Here is a 15060-nt window from a genome sequence, read left to right as displayed (position 1 = left end):
TTAAACCAAAATTACCTAAAAATATGGCTCCTAAACCCTAAGAAAATTTCCTCTTCTGAGAATTGTTTTTGCCCAGCTACTCATGAAGCAAGCTGGACTTTTGCTGCCAAGTCTCTTTTTAAAACATGTCTTTCCTTCCCCAAGGTAGAACACCCCTTGACAAAGACTCTTACCTTGATCAAAATTTAGTCCTATAAGCATCTTTTTAACTAAGTCTTCAATCCTGGGCTTTGGGGTCCATTACAGTTTTAGCAAGAATCCTATTAAGTCAGTTGAGAAAGAATCCCCTATCACTGATACTTGGTTAACCTGGATGTCTGATCACCCTGACCTACTTTCAGTGCTAATTCTGAACAATGATAAGAATCCTTATTCTTGATGTCTCCTCTTCATAATTTTTCATCCACCTACTCTCATCCCCTCATCTTGCTCCTTCACTATAAATTCTTGCTTGTACCAATTGTCTTTGGAATTGAGCTGTTTCTATATCAAGATGGCAATAGTTCCTGAAAAAAATCTATTTTTACCAATTTGATTCTATTAATTTCTAGTTTTTAACAGTCTCAGAGTTATTCTCATGTTGCATTTTTTTAGATTAAAAGTCTATGCTAAACAATGCTCTAATTAATATTCTTTCAAACTGCAACAGGGTTATTATTACACTAAGAATGTTGAGTCATACCATTTTCATTGCCTCTTGCATATAGCATCCAAAATAACATTCATTATCCCTTTCTAAAAAGGTCTGCAATAACTAATCTGTAACAAATACTGATATTTTCTTAACCACACTTAGCAATAGAATTTATTTACACATTTCATTTGAAAATAAAAAAATAAGTGATTTAAATAATGGAAATTTTATATCAAAGGAATAAGATGATTCTCTGTGTAGGATAATAGTTAAAAGCTCCTAATAAACGTCTTTTCAATGTCAAATATGTACTTTGAGAATTGTAAAATACTCCTCAGCAGGAATACAGCTTACATAAAAGTTAACATGGTAGACAAGTTCATAATACTTCTGAATATATTTTGTTGCTTTCAAGAGTATCTATGGGAAGGTGAAAGAGATTAAAGTATAATAGCAATTTCCTATTTATTTTAGGGTAAAGATCATGATGTCCAGTGATTTGTGGAGACCATTCAACTATTTGGAAAGTAGAGACTATAAAACATTTCTTCTGACAGAGGAAAAAAAAAAATTCTCCGATCTATCAGTGAAGTAAATTGGAGATATTAATAAATGATTAATTAAATTAACTATAAAGATAATACTGAGTTTATTAACTATATTTTATAAAATAATTTTGCTTTACTGGTAGTTTCCTTAATTTTATATCTCCAAGATTCTTTTTTTTTTTTTTTTTTTTTTTTGTCTTTTTGCTATTTCTTGGGCCGCTCCCGAGGCATATGGAGGTTCCCAGGCTAGGGGTTGAATCAGAGCTGCAGCCGCCGGCCTATGCCAGAGCCACAGCAACGTGGGATCCAAGCCACGTCTGCAACCTACACCACAGCTCACGGCAACGCCGGATCGTTAACCCACTGAGCAAGGGCAGGGACCGAACCCGCAACCTCATGGTTCCTAGTCGGATTTGTTAACCACTGCGCCACCACGGGAACTCCCTCTTTTGTATTATTGAAAGAACTAAGTTAGTCATTACACATTGAGACATTTAAAAGGATAAACAAGGAGGGGTATAACACTACACATCTGTATATGTGTAAATGTGCTAATCCAAAATCTTTTGTTATGTCTTTCGAAAATGCAAGTAATTTTTTATTATTAAGAAATCTCTATTTATTCCAGCAACACACTGATGCATGTCATCAATCTTAATGGGCCACTGAAGACCACTTACACTTGTAAATCAATTTATTGTGAAGTTTAAGTATAAAATCAACTCCCCAAACTTTTTATGCTTTCTTTATATAAATATAGATGGAGTTCATTCATCATAAAGGAGTCTACAGAGGCCCTAAAAGGTGTTTATTAACTTAAAATCAAAATTTAATTAAATATTTATGTACTTCCTAAAGTTTCTATAATTGTAAGTCCACATTAAAAACTGATGTTTTAATATAAAAACATATTTCAGTGAGTACATTTATAACTGTAAGTTCTGAATTTTGTTAGTATACCATTTTCAATATTCCACTGATGGTAGCTGTTTGTTCACAAACCAGACTACAGTGCCACTCTATTTTACATCCAAACACCTGTTTGCTTTCTAAAGTAATAGCTATTTAGTAAATATTAATAAGTGATGGAATAATTTCTAAAAAATTGATAAATTTCATATATTCACTTTATCAACAAATGTGTATTATACACTTGCCAAATATAAATGCTGTCCTAGGCAATATTCAATATAAATAATTTATTTTAAAAATAATACAAATTTAACGGGAGTAGTAGCCATGATAATAAATGTATATAATCCAATGTTGTAACTGCGCTGATAAATGAGATGTTATTGTTGGATATTCGAAAGGTGGTATACAATATGAGTTGGCAAGCAGGTAAGACAATAGCCAGATCTCAGAAAATTTTAGTTATGATTCCTTTTTACAATGAAATGCAAAACAAAAACGTTCTATTTTGTAATGCTTGAAACTCTTGGTCTGCTTCATTTCAAGGAATAAAAAGAACACTAGGCATTAACATTAACCTACTGCATGTGCTCGTTATGCTTTAAATTAGAACTGACCCATGTAGAATTCCCATTCATGAAAGAATGGTGAATGTGTCACAATTGCCTATAGTGTTATTTATTTCATGGAGAATAGAGATTCAGCACAACAAGTGAAGTAGGATGGAGAAAATGAGGCTTACTTCCAGACAAACCATACTGTATGATCTCTAGGGCTGGGTGATGCTAGATAAGGCTTATCCTTATGGAATGCAAAGTCAGGAGTTCTTTCCCGCCTGTGTGACCACAGATGCAGTACTAGTTTTTCTGGTATGCCACTGCATTTTTGGGAAAATGAGAATGCTGAACTAAATGATGTGCCCTAGGAAAATTACATACCACATTTTGCTTCATTTTGTCATCTGAAAAATGGGAATAATCGTAGTACCTGCCTCAATGTTTTGTGAGAAATAAATGAGAAAATAGTATTTAAGAAAATGCTAAGCATCTAATACTTTCTCAATACAAGTATTATCATTGATATTAAAAATGTATGGTACCTATTAATTCCCCCCCAAAATTAAAGTATATTTCAGTTTTGAATTCTATATTTGTTAAAATATTACTCAGGTGACAATTTATACTACATTCTTGGAAGGATTCAGATTGCATATCTATGCCAAATTATTCTGTCAACATAGTCTGTTCTATCTTATGGGTTGATTACTATACATCAGTGACTAAGAGTATATTGTGAGAACTGACCCACTATGAAAGAATAAAAGCCATCCTTACATCTTCTCCCACACAAAATGCTGTAAAATGAGAGTAACATGAATAGTACCATTAATAGAACAGATATTTTTGGGAATTATTTTTTTTTTAAGGAGCTGGAATTGAATACAATTTCTAGAGAAGTAGACTAGAGAAAAAAAATCAGACTTTGAAACCTTAGAACAGAACCTCTGTTCAATTAAGATGTGTGGTCCAAGATTACAGTCAACTGATATAAAGACTAAGAAAAGTCCTGGTTAATTTTCAGTAATGACTTTTTTTGGTCAAAATATTCAGAGAAGAAAGACATTTCCTGGTTTTTGAAGATCAGTCAGCTCCAAGGCTTCCCCACCAGTTAAAATATCTTTAAGTGTGTGGGTGGCAAAACTAGATCCTAGTTTACCTAAGAAACTAGGTAGTATGGGGGACCACTCTTTACACAAGATACTTGTATTTCTAGTTCAGTAATACAGGAGATTGTCTCCACCATTGAAATACTAGACAGCATGTTAAGAAAAGAAAATAGAAATAGTAGAAGAAAAAATTAATTTGGTAGCCACAGCTAACATTAATGTAACTATAAAAGAAAAAACTAAGTAAAATAAAATGGATTAGAAATATAAAGTTCATTAGATTTGCTAGATAATGGCATTTAAAAAGAAAATCAATTTAACTTTACATACTAGCAGCAAACAGTAAAAAAAATATATGGTTTTTAAAGGATCACTTATACCAGGTATGAAAACTATATGTAAGATAAGCATAATGAAAGATGTGCAGGAACTGTGTAAAACAAATTATAATTCTTTTCTTGATGGCTGCATCCACCGCATATGGAAGTTCCTGGGCTGGGGACTGAACCGAGCTCCAGCTGTGAACTATGATACAGCTATGGGGAACACAAGATCTTTTAACCCACTGCATGAAGCTGGGGCTTGAACCCATGCCTCTGCAGTGACCTGAGCCACTGCAGATTCTTGTCCCACTGCATCAGAGTGGGAACTCCTATAAAATGTCTTTAAAACATAATGAAAATAATAAATACACATAGAAATTGATATGTTGGTACTTTTAAAAGATGATAGTCCATATTTTTTTTCCAAATTTAACCATAAATTTACTCAATTCCAATTACGATCCTGCCAATTTTTCAAGAAATAAGACTATTAATTATTTTGAAAAGCAAAGGCTACAGACTCTATAGGGAAAACTATCCTGTCAGATAACAAGGCTTACTATAAATTGATATTACTTAAGAAAATATGACATACTTAAGAAAAAATGTATGGCACATACGTATACACACAGATGAATGGAACACAGCCCAGAAACATGGGATGGGCAGAGTTATCAGAATAAATTGATGTGTAAAAGGTGGACTCTTCAAAAGTATTACAATTGGTCATTTATAAAAGAAAAACATAAAAATGAGTTATTTCAAACCATTCACACAAACAAATTTTGCAAAAAATAATGGAATGATCTAATTGTCAAAAAAAAATTTTTTTTCTTTAGAGAACTTACTTCTGGCCAGTAACTTTCCCATTTAGGTTATCTGTACCAACAGGATATTCTTTGTGGAGATTTAGAATTGTGACTGGGCCAGAAGCAGACGTCTGGATTACTGATTGACAGTAAGAGTAACAATAAAGCATGTGAATAAAGGGCCACATATCTAGACACTTACACCCTTACGGTTTTCATGTTTCCTCTTTTCCTGAAGCATGTTGTTTACTTTTGTCCCTGAGTTTAGAGTCCTTTGGACACAAACTAAAACTGCTTTTTGTCTAAACTAATGTGTATGAATTTTTTTAAAAATATTTTTTATTTTTTATTGTTATTGCCCCAATACACTTTTTTTAACTTTTAGATTCATTCATTTATCATTCACATCTCATCTCAGTAGTATAGTACCATGAGAAAAGAAACCCATAATGACATTAACAAAAGGCAAAACAGATTTGTCCTGAAAATCAGTACACTTCTAAGTGCATGCATTTAGTTGCTTTCATGTTTTAGTGCATATATTTTAGTGATAGACTACCTGCTTATTAAACCTTCTGTTTTAGGTCATAACAATACATTTAATTTAACCTGTTCAAGGCCATAAATTATTCTTTCAATTATTATGGCTTTTCAAAAATTGAAGTATAGTTGATTTATAATCCATTGACAGGTGAATGCATATTATGATTTTTAGTATATTTTCTAATTTGATTTTGCTTTAAAATTGATATTATTAAATTATAATTATTCATTATAACCATTCAACATAATGAAAAATTATAAAAGTATTGTATAAAGAAAGCATTTCTTATTGAATCAGCTTCCTTTTATTTATTTTCTAAGGGTTATTTTCCATAAAAATTTACATACTATAAATGAATTACTGAATACACTGTGGAATGCAACATCAGATTTGCATTTATCTTTTATTTTTAAGTGTTCCATTTATTAAATATTGCATATTTATAGAAGTTATTGGTATTACTTATTCACTTCATTAGTAAATCACATGTAAAATACATTAAGATTAAATTTATGAACTATATAAATCTAGCATATAATTTAACCTTGCTAAAACTAACTCAGGATATATTGTAGTTTCTAAAGTAAAGGAAATCAAAATAAAAAAGTAGAAATGATACTTACAGTAAAACATTCAGCACTATTCACTGAATTTATATAAACAATATAAAAATGGCAATATATTATCATTTAAAATATGCCACTCAAAGCTAAGCATAAACTTTATTACCTATCCATAATTTGATTGCCCTGCTTTTCAATTCTGGTAGCTTTATAAGTCATTTTTTCAACATAAATAACAAATGATAATTAATGATAATCATACTGTTAATGTTTGTGAAGCATTCTCCCAGCCACTGTAGAAAATGTTGAAGAGATGACAAGGGGCTGGGAGATTTATATTATAAAGGATCATCAGATAATAGGACTATGGGGAGATGCCTTTGAAGACCTGAAGACTGACAAAGAGCCGATCATATATAGTGTAAGGAAAATCTTCCAGACAAAAGGAACATCATGTTCAAAGGCCCTGAGGTAGAAAATTATTAGGCATAATTCACGGACTACAAAAGTAGTGTCTAGCTTGGAATCCTGCAAATTTGAGGTGTTAACAATATGTTTTATTTTTACTCACTTATGTATTCATTCATTAAGATAACCTATATTACTGCTGGAGAAATGTCATTTAATAAAAAGCAAGAGGAGTTCCTGTCGTGGCTCAGGGGTCAACGAATCCGACTAGGAACCATGAGGTTGCGGGTTGGATCCCTGGCCTTGCTCAGTGGGTTAAGGATCCAGCATTGCTGTGAGCTGTGGCATAGGCTGCAGACGCAGTTTGAATCCCACGTTGCTGTGGCTCTGGTGTAGGCTGGTGGCTACAGCTCCAATTGGACCCCTAGCCTGGGAACCTCCACATGCCACAGGAGTGGCCTAAGAAATGGCAAAAAGACAAAAAAAAAAAAAAAAAAAAAAAAAAAAAATGGAAGGAAGAAGAGGAGGGAGGAATTGAGAAAGGCCTCTGATTTTTTGAAGCCAACTTTCTAATGAAGGCAACCAATATTAAAGGATCTTACAAAAACAATTTAACTTCATAGTATATGAACCTATGAAAACTTTCATCAAGGAAAAGTGATAGAGCAAGAGATATAAAATAAACTAATAATTTCCCTGAATTGTGTCATATTGTTTTTAATTCATTTGGGCTGTTAATTACCCATTCAATACATGTATTGCTCTTGAATCATATTCATCTATTTCCATTCATTATTTCCCACTGTTCCATACTATTACTTTGACATTGTTACTGAGTGTTCCATAGACAAATAATACTAGAAATGTAGCCAATGCCTAGGACCAAATCTTCTCACATTTCATGCTTGAAATCATAAATAATAATGAGGGGACATATCAAAACAAAAAACTTTTCTATGAAATAGCAGAGAGCAAAATTCCACAGACTCCAAACTATATATCACTGGGGACTAAAGCAACAGATACTATCAGAACATTCAGGAACGCCTCAGTGTTGCGGCCTGAGAGCAGAGAATGACGGAGACATTAGAGCAGGTCTGGCCATGGCAGAAGGCCTCTGGACATACCTACTCCCAGAACCCTAGCACCCACCCTGAGGAGGAGAAACTGCAGGCAGGACTAAGATCAATCTTGCCTGCTTCCAGAGAGAAAGAAAGTAGGTAAAGCAAAAGAGCATTTAGTCAAAGTAGGGTATGGAACACAAAAGTGACAAACCTCAAAAAAGTGGCATCTGCTACAGAGGAGGGACACACTTGGAAAGAGGAACTGCCCTGGAATACCACCTTCAGGTGAAGAAATTTACAGAGCTCAGAGCTGGCTGTAGAAACAGTCCTGAACTGACAATGTTTGAGAGGCAAAAGAGATTTTAAAGAAATTAAGAGATTTTATTTCACGTTAGAAATAAAAGGCAGAGTTCTGGAACGGAAAAACCTATAAAATTCTTCTGTTCCTTCTCCCCCTTTACCAGAAAACTTATATTCATTTTTGCCAGCTTTATTAAGATATAGTTGCCAAATAACATTTTGTAAGTTTAAGATGTACAAAGCAGTGGGTTGATATACATACATGTTATGGAACGACTACATGCATCACCTCATATTTGATAACCCTTGATAATCACCAATCTACTCTCTATTCTGTGAGTTTGACTTTTTTACATTCCTCCTTTAAATGAGGTCATACAGTAATTTTTTTTTCCTGTCTCACTTATTTCACTTAGAATAAAGTCCTCAAGTTTCATCCATGTTGTCACAAATGGTCAGGTTTCCCCTCTCTCTTATGGCTGAATAATGTTCCATTGTATTTTTGTGTAGATGCCATAGTTTTTTTTTTTCATCCATTCATCCACCAGCAGGCACGTAGGTTGTTTCTATGTCTTGGCTATTGTGAATAGTTCTACAGTGAACAGGGGTTGCAGGTCTCCTTAAGACAAATTGCAATCACTGAAAGATGACATTCCCATCAATGGAGTGGATGTTAACATTAAATATAGGTAATTTTAGATGTAAGAAAAATGTTTTGGTGAGGATAAGTGTGACAAAAGACAATGTAATTAATATAACCTCTGACAGATGCAAACTATTGCTTTCGGAATGGATAAGCAATGAGGTCCTGCTGGATAGCACTCAGAACTATGTTTAGTCACTTGTGATGGAGCATGGTAATATGAGAAAAAGAATGTATATATACATATGTGCGTGTGACTGGGTCATTTTGTTGTGCAGTAGAAAATTGATGGAACACTAAACCAACTGTAATAGAAAAAATAAAAATCATTATTAAAAATACATAACCTCTGACAATTTAGGAAATAGCACAACTCAATGAAAATAGGAGAAGATGGAGAAAAGTTGGAAAGAACAATAAGCTTGGTGATTCTCTGTTCTGTAAAAGCTGGACATCAGAGATGTTATTTAAATGGAAAAATCAATCTACTTATGTGTATCTAAGGAATATAAACAAATACTATTAAAATAATGCTATGTACAAAATCAAGTTGTGAATAAGAGAAAATCATGGGGAAAGCATAGGAAACAAGGTCATTATTTTTTCCTGTCGAAAAATCAATAAATAGTGTCTCAAGAAGGAGAGACCTAATTATATTATATAATAATGTGAGGTCAAAGAAACTTTTAGGTACATAAGTCTTTTCCTGCTATCAGTAGAAAACTTTTAAAAGGCAAAGAGAACAAAGCTCAAAATAAAACACTTTGAGTACATATGAAATATAAATCATGATATGAAATGACAAAACTAAGAGTCAAACTACCCCGTTATTTCAGCAAATGTTAACAAGCTTAAGTTGCCATAAATAATCAGATTGGGTCATAAAGAAAAATCAAATTATAATATATACCACAAACTCAACAAAAATTAAGTAATTAAAAGTTAAATACCAGAATTTATAAAGTTAATATCAGACAAAGTATAAATAGGGTAAAAAATACAGAACAAATAACAATTGGGAAACGCAGAAGCTTAGTGAACTAAGTAAATGAAGTCAACTCTATTGACCTGCTTGGTGTGTGATTCATACTTGAGCTATTTCTAATAATATTTCTCAAATCTGTCTGGATCTTAATTTTTGTCCAGTTGCTATAATTGAAAAAAAAACCCACAATATATGCATAAATGATAATTCTTTGAACTTCAAATGTATACGTTATCAATAAGCATTTGTTGAAATGATATCTTAAATGGCCCATTCAATTAATTGGAATGCACAGCTCTGCTTTGAACTTGGAGACTGTATGCAGGCTGTATGGATCATGATCCATATATAGAAAAGGGTATTGTCACAAATATTTTAGTTCTACATAACAGCAGTATAAATAGCTTTAAATTGTAAGCCACTCAAAAGCTAGGACTATTTTGCACAAAGTATAAAATCAGAGAAATTCAAAGAGATTACTTAGAAAAATAAAACTTTAATTATACTATAAATATATAAGCATATCTCATTTATCATTGACTTCAAGCTGCAAAGGGCCATACTGTGAAGGCGATTTTCAATTTTCAATTATTATTTTGTTAAATTTATTTTATTTCAGTGAACACTATCTTATTTGTCAATAAAATTAAGTATGCATAAAATAAATATACTTATATAAATGTAAATAATTAGTGTGGAGGTCAAAAACAAAGCAATTAAAAACTGTAGAAACACTGCACTGGTAACTGCATAAATAATAAGGTGCGGGAATAATAATCTCTTTGCTTCATAGGGATTTCTAGTACCATTTAATTTTCATGAGGAATTATACCATTTATTATGATTAATATATTCAATATTTAAATAAGGGAGCATTTACACTGGCCTTTAAACTCCCCTCAAGTTTTATGAACCAATATACAGTTTGCTGAATAAAAGAGGTGTTAAATATGTTTACTTATCTAGAGCTAAAAAAAAAAAAGGGATCTGAAAACTTAAAAGTCAAAATGTGTGTAATGAATAATTTTATTTACATTTGGCTTCAGTTACCATAAATGCAAAAATAAAAGTTTCAATCTTAACCAGCTCTATAAGGTATGCAGTTCTGTTTTTATTTAAGTAAATGCCTATTCAACAGGTATCTTATTCTGATTGGACTCAACTAGAGAAGAGATAGTTTTCATAAAATGTTTAATTCTTGTTTGCTTTTTAAAACAACTAACTTTTTTAGTTTCTTTCCACTATAACCTTACTATAAATTTTTAGTGTTTAATCAATTTATCAGATCATATTTTGCATTTCCACCTCATAATACTGGCTAGAGTATATTTAGTTCTCAACTTTCCCCCCGTATTTTGGCATTATCCTTATTGAATCTGTTGAGTGTTCTGCATTTCCACTGCTTACTCTCCATTTGGCACTCTCCCTTCTCACTCCCAACCTACCATTCAGCCACTCTTTTCCCTTTGCATAGATGGATTCTGCCCGATTTTCACCTGCTTCTCCTCCAACTATCCTCTGCTCCTCCTGTGTTGTGCACCTCTTCATCTCTGTCTGTTCTGTGCCTTGAGTAATAAACAAATTATATCAATATATTCTCAAATGTATTAATCTCACATTCCCAGGATGATGATGGTTTTGGGAATGACATAAGGAAGGAACTTTGCTGACACTAAATTTAAATAAACATGAGTAAGTTTAAATAACTTGTTAGAAAATAAATTTTCAGAGTGAACATCATGGCTCAGTGGAAACGAATCTGACTAGTATCCATGAGGACACAAGTTTGATCCCTGGCATCACTCAGTGGGTTTGGCATCTGGTGTTGTGGTGAGCTGTGGTGTAGGTTACAGACACAGCTCAGATCTGTCGTTGCTATATCTGTGATGTAGGCTGGCATCTATAGCTCCGATTTGACCCCTAGCCTGGGAACCTCCATACACCTTGAGTGCGGCCCTAAAAAGGCCAAAAAGAAAATAAGAAAATAGGTTTTCTATCAATTTCCAATAATTACTTTAAAACAAGGTCTAAAATTAAGAATATTAGAGAATTTCAAAAGATATATTTAGTCCTTGTCAAATTCATAGCACAGGTATCACAGTGTATATTACAACTGATTATATTTTAATCACTTCCTTTGAGTACTAAACACTGCAAATAGCACAATATTCCTACTTTTGGTAATAATCCCATTTTTTAACATTATTCATTGCATGAAACTATAGTCCCATTAAAGCTTTACCTTTACAGACTTACAGGATTGCCTTATAGATTAGATTTATCAATCAGCCAGTCCTGTCTCTGAATTATCTTTTTGTCCTTAAAGATTTTAGTACCACCACTACATTTTTTGTGAATAATAAGTCAAATAATTTTTTTAGTATTATTAGCATATATCTTAGGGTAACACATTATTCTATGTTAGGAATATGTGCTTTAGAAACCAGTTTTAGAATATAAACAAAGATTTGCTTTTATCTAACCATCCTCAATAAGATAATTACAAATGTTAAAAATATTTTAAGATTTTGTATTCTTGCCGCCTTTGTCGAGGATCAGTTGACCATAGGTGTCTGGGTTTATTTCTAGGTTCTCCATTCTGTTCCATTGGTCTGTATGTCTGTTTTGGTACCAGTACCACACTGTCTTGATGACTGTGGCTGTGTAATAGTTCCTGAAATCTGGGAGAATTATGCCAGAAGTGGTTTTTGTTCCTCAGAATTGCTTTGGCAATTCTCGGTCTTTTGTGGTTCCATATAAATTTTTGGATGGTTTGTTCTAGTTCTGTGAAAAATGTCATGGGTAATTTGATAGGGATTGCATTGAATCTGTAGATTGCTTTGTATGGCCATTTTTATAATATTAATTTTTTTCAACACAGGAGCATGGAATATCTTTCCATTTCTTCAAATCCTCTTGAATTTCCTTGATTAATTTTTTATAGTTCTCAGCATATAAGTTTTTCACCTCCTTGGTCAGATGTATTCCCAGGTATTTGATTTTTTGGGGTGCAATTTTAAAAGGTATTATATTTTTGTATACCTTTTCTAATATTTCATTGTTAGTGTACAGAAATGCGACTGGTTTCTGAATGTTAATCTTATCCTGCTCCTTTGCTAAATTTGTTGATCAGTTCAAGTAGTTTTTGGGTTGAGTCCTTAGGGTTTTCTATATATGGTGTCATGTCATCTGCATACAATGACAATTTTTACTCTTCTATTCCAATTTGGATACATTTTATTTGTTTGTCTAATTGCTGTGGCTAGGACTTCCAATACTATGTTGAATAACAGGGGTGAGAGTGGGCATCCTTGTCTTGTTCTAGATTTTAGTGGGAAGGCTTTCAGCTTTTCTTCATTAAGTATTCTATTGGCTGTGGGTTCGTCGTAAATGGTTTCTGTTATGTTTAGGGATGTTCCCTCTACCCACTTTGGTAAGAGTTTTTATCATGAATGGATGGTGGGCTTTGTCAAATGCTTTTTCTGCATCTATTGAGATGATAATGTGGTTTTTGACTTTTCTTTTGTTAATTGGCATATTATGATTATTGATTTGCATATGTTGAACCATTCTTGTGCACCTGGGATGAATCCCATCTGGTCATGGTGTATGATCTTTTTGATATGTTGTTGGATTCGGTTGGCTAAAATTTTGCTGACAATTTTTATGTTTCTATTCATCAAAGATATTGACCTATAGTTTTCTTTTTTGGTGGTATCTTTGGTTTTGGTATTAGGGTGATGGTGGCATCATAGAATGTCTTTGGGAGTGTTCCTTCTTCTTCAACCTTTTGGAAAAGTTTAAGGAGGATGAGTATAGGACTTTTCAGTCTTTTCAACAAGGAAAACTGTTGGCTGAGAAAACTGGACAGTGGAATGTAAGTCAATGAAACTGGAACACACCCTCACACCATGCATAAAAATAAACTCAAAATTGCTTAAAGACTTAAATGTAAGACAAGACACCATCAAACTCCTAGAAGAGAACACAGACATCACCCTTATAAATGTTTTCTCAGGTCAGTCTCCCAAAGTATCAGAAATAAGAGCAGAAATAAACCAATTGGACCTAATCAAATGACAAGCTTTTATACAGCTAAGGAAACCATAAAAAAAGACACCTTACAAAATGGGAGACAATAGTTTCAAATGATGCAACTGATAAGGACTTCATCTCTAAAATATATAAACAACTTATAAACTCAACAACAAAAAAAACAACCACCCAACGGAAAAATGGGCAAAAGACCTGAATAGACATTTCTCCAAGGAAGATATACAGATGGCCAACAAGCACATGAAAAAATGCTCAACATCCATGATTATTAGAGAAAAGCAAATCAAAACTACTATTAGCTACCAGCTCACACCAGTCAGAATGGCCATCATTAAGAAGTCTACAAATAACAAATGCTGGAGAGGGTTTGGAGAAAAGGGAACCCTTCTCTTGCACTGTTAGTAGGAATGTAAATTGGTACAGCCACTAAGTATGGAGGTAACTTAGAAAACTATACATAGAACTACCATATGATCCAGCAATCCCACTCTTGGGCATATATCCAGACAAAATTTTCCTTGAAAAAGACACATGCACACACATGTTCATTGCAGCACTTTTCACAATAGAGAAGATACGGAAACAACCTAAATGTCCATTGACAGATGATTGGATTAAGAAGATGGTAGTACATATACACAATGGAACTGAGCCATAAAAAGAAAAAAATAATGCCATTTGCAGCAACATGGATGGAACTAGGGACTCTCATACTGAGTGAAGAATGTCAGAAACAGAAAGACAAATACCATATGATATCACTTACATCTGGAATCTAATATATGGCATAAATGAAACTTTCCATAGAAAAGAAAATCATGGACTTGGAGAACAGACTTGTGGTTGCTGGAGGGAGTAGGATGGATCTGGGGTTTATAGATGCAGACTATTGCCTTTGGAATGGATAAGCAATGAGATCCTGCTCTATGGCACTGGGAACTACATCTAATCACTTATGATGGAGCATGATAATGTGAGAAAAAAGAATGTATACATGTATGTGTGACCGGGTCACCTTGCTATATAGCAGAATATTGACAGAACACTCTAAACCATCTATAATTGAAAAAATAAAAATCATTATAAAATGTCAAAAAATATTTTAATATTATTTTTATTGTTAAATTACAATTTTATATTAGTTTCAGGTGTATAGCACAGCAATTTGTTATTTTTATAGATTATACCCTGTCTAAAGTTATAAAATGTTGGCTGTATTCCCTGTGCTGTACACTAAATCCCTGTAACTTATTTATTTTATACCTAGATCTCTTAATCCCCTTCTCCTGTTTACACCTACCTCCATCCCCCTTCTCTCTGGTAACCAAGGTTTGTTCTCTGTATCTATAATAAGTCAGACAAGGAAAGACAAATACTGTATGTTTTCACATACATGTGGAATCTAAAAAATAAACCAAATGAACAAGTAAAACAGAAACAGACTTACAGATACGAAGTCATATTTCAAGGAAAAAATCATCAGTGAATTGATAAACTATGGAATTTTTGGTCTTGAAACTTTTCTTTTGCTCATTTGAAATAAAATGTTAGAATTTCCAGTTTTCATTCAATGATTAACTCTTATTTGCTTCTTCTTATCTCAGA

This window comes from Sus scrofa, chromosome 1 (genome assembly GCF_000003025.6).
Source record: "Sus scrofa isolate TJ Tabasco breed Duroc chromosome 1, Sscrofa11.1, whole genome shotgun sequence".
Lineage (NCBI taxonomy): Eukaryota > Metazoa > Chordata > Mammalia > Artiodactyla > Suidae > Sus > Sus scrofa.
The sequence above is the reverse complement of the archived record's forward strand: the minus strand, read 5'-3'. Positions refer to the sequence as shown.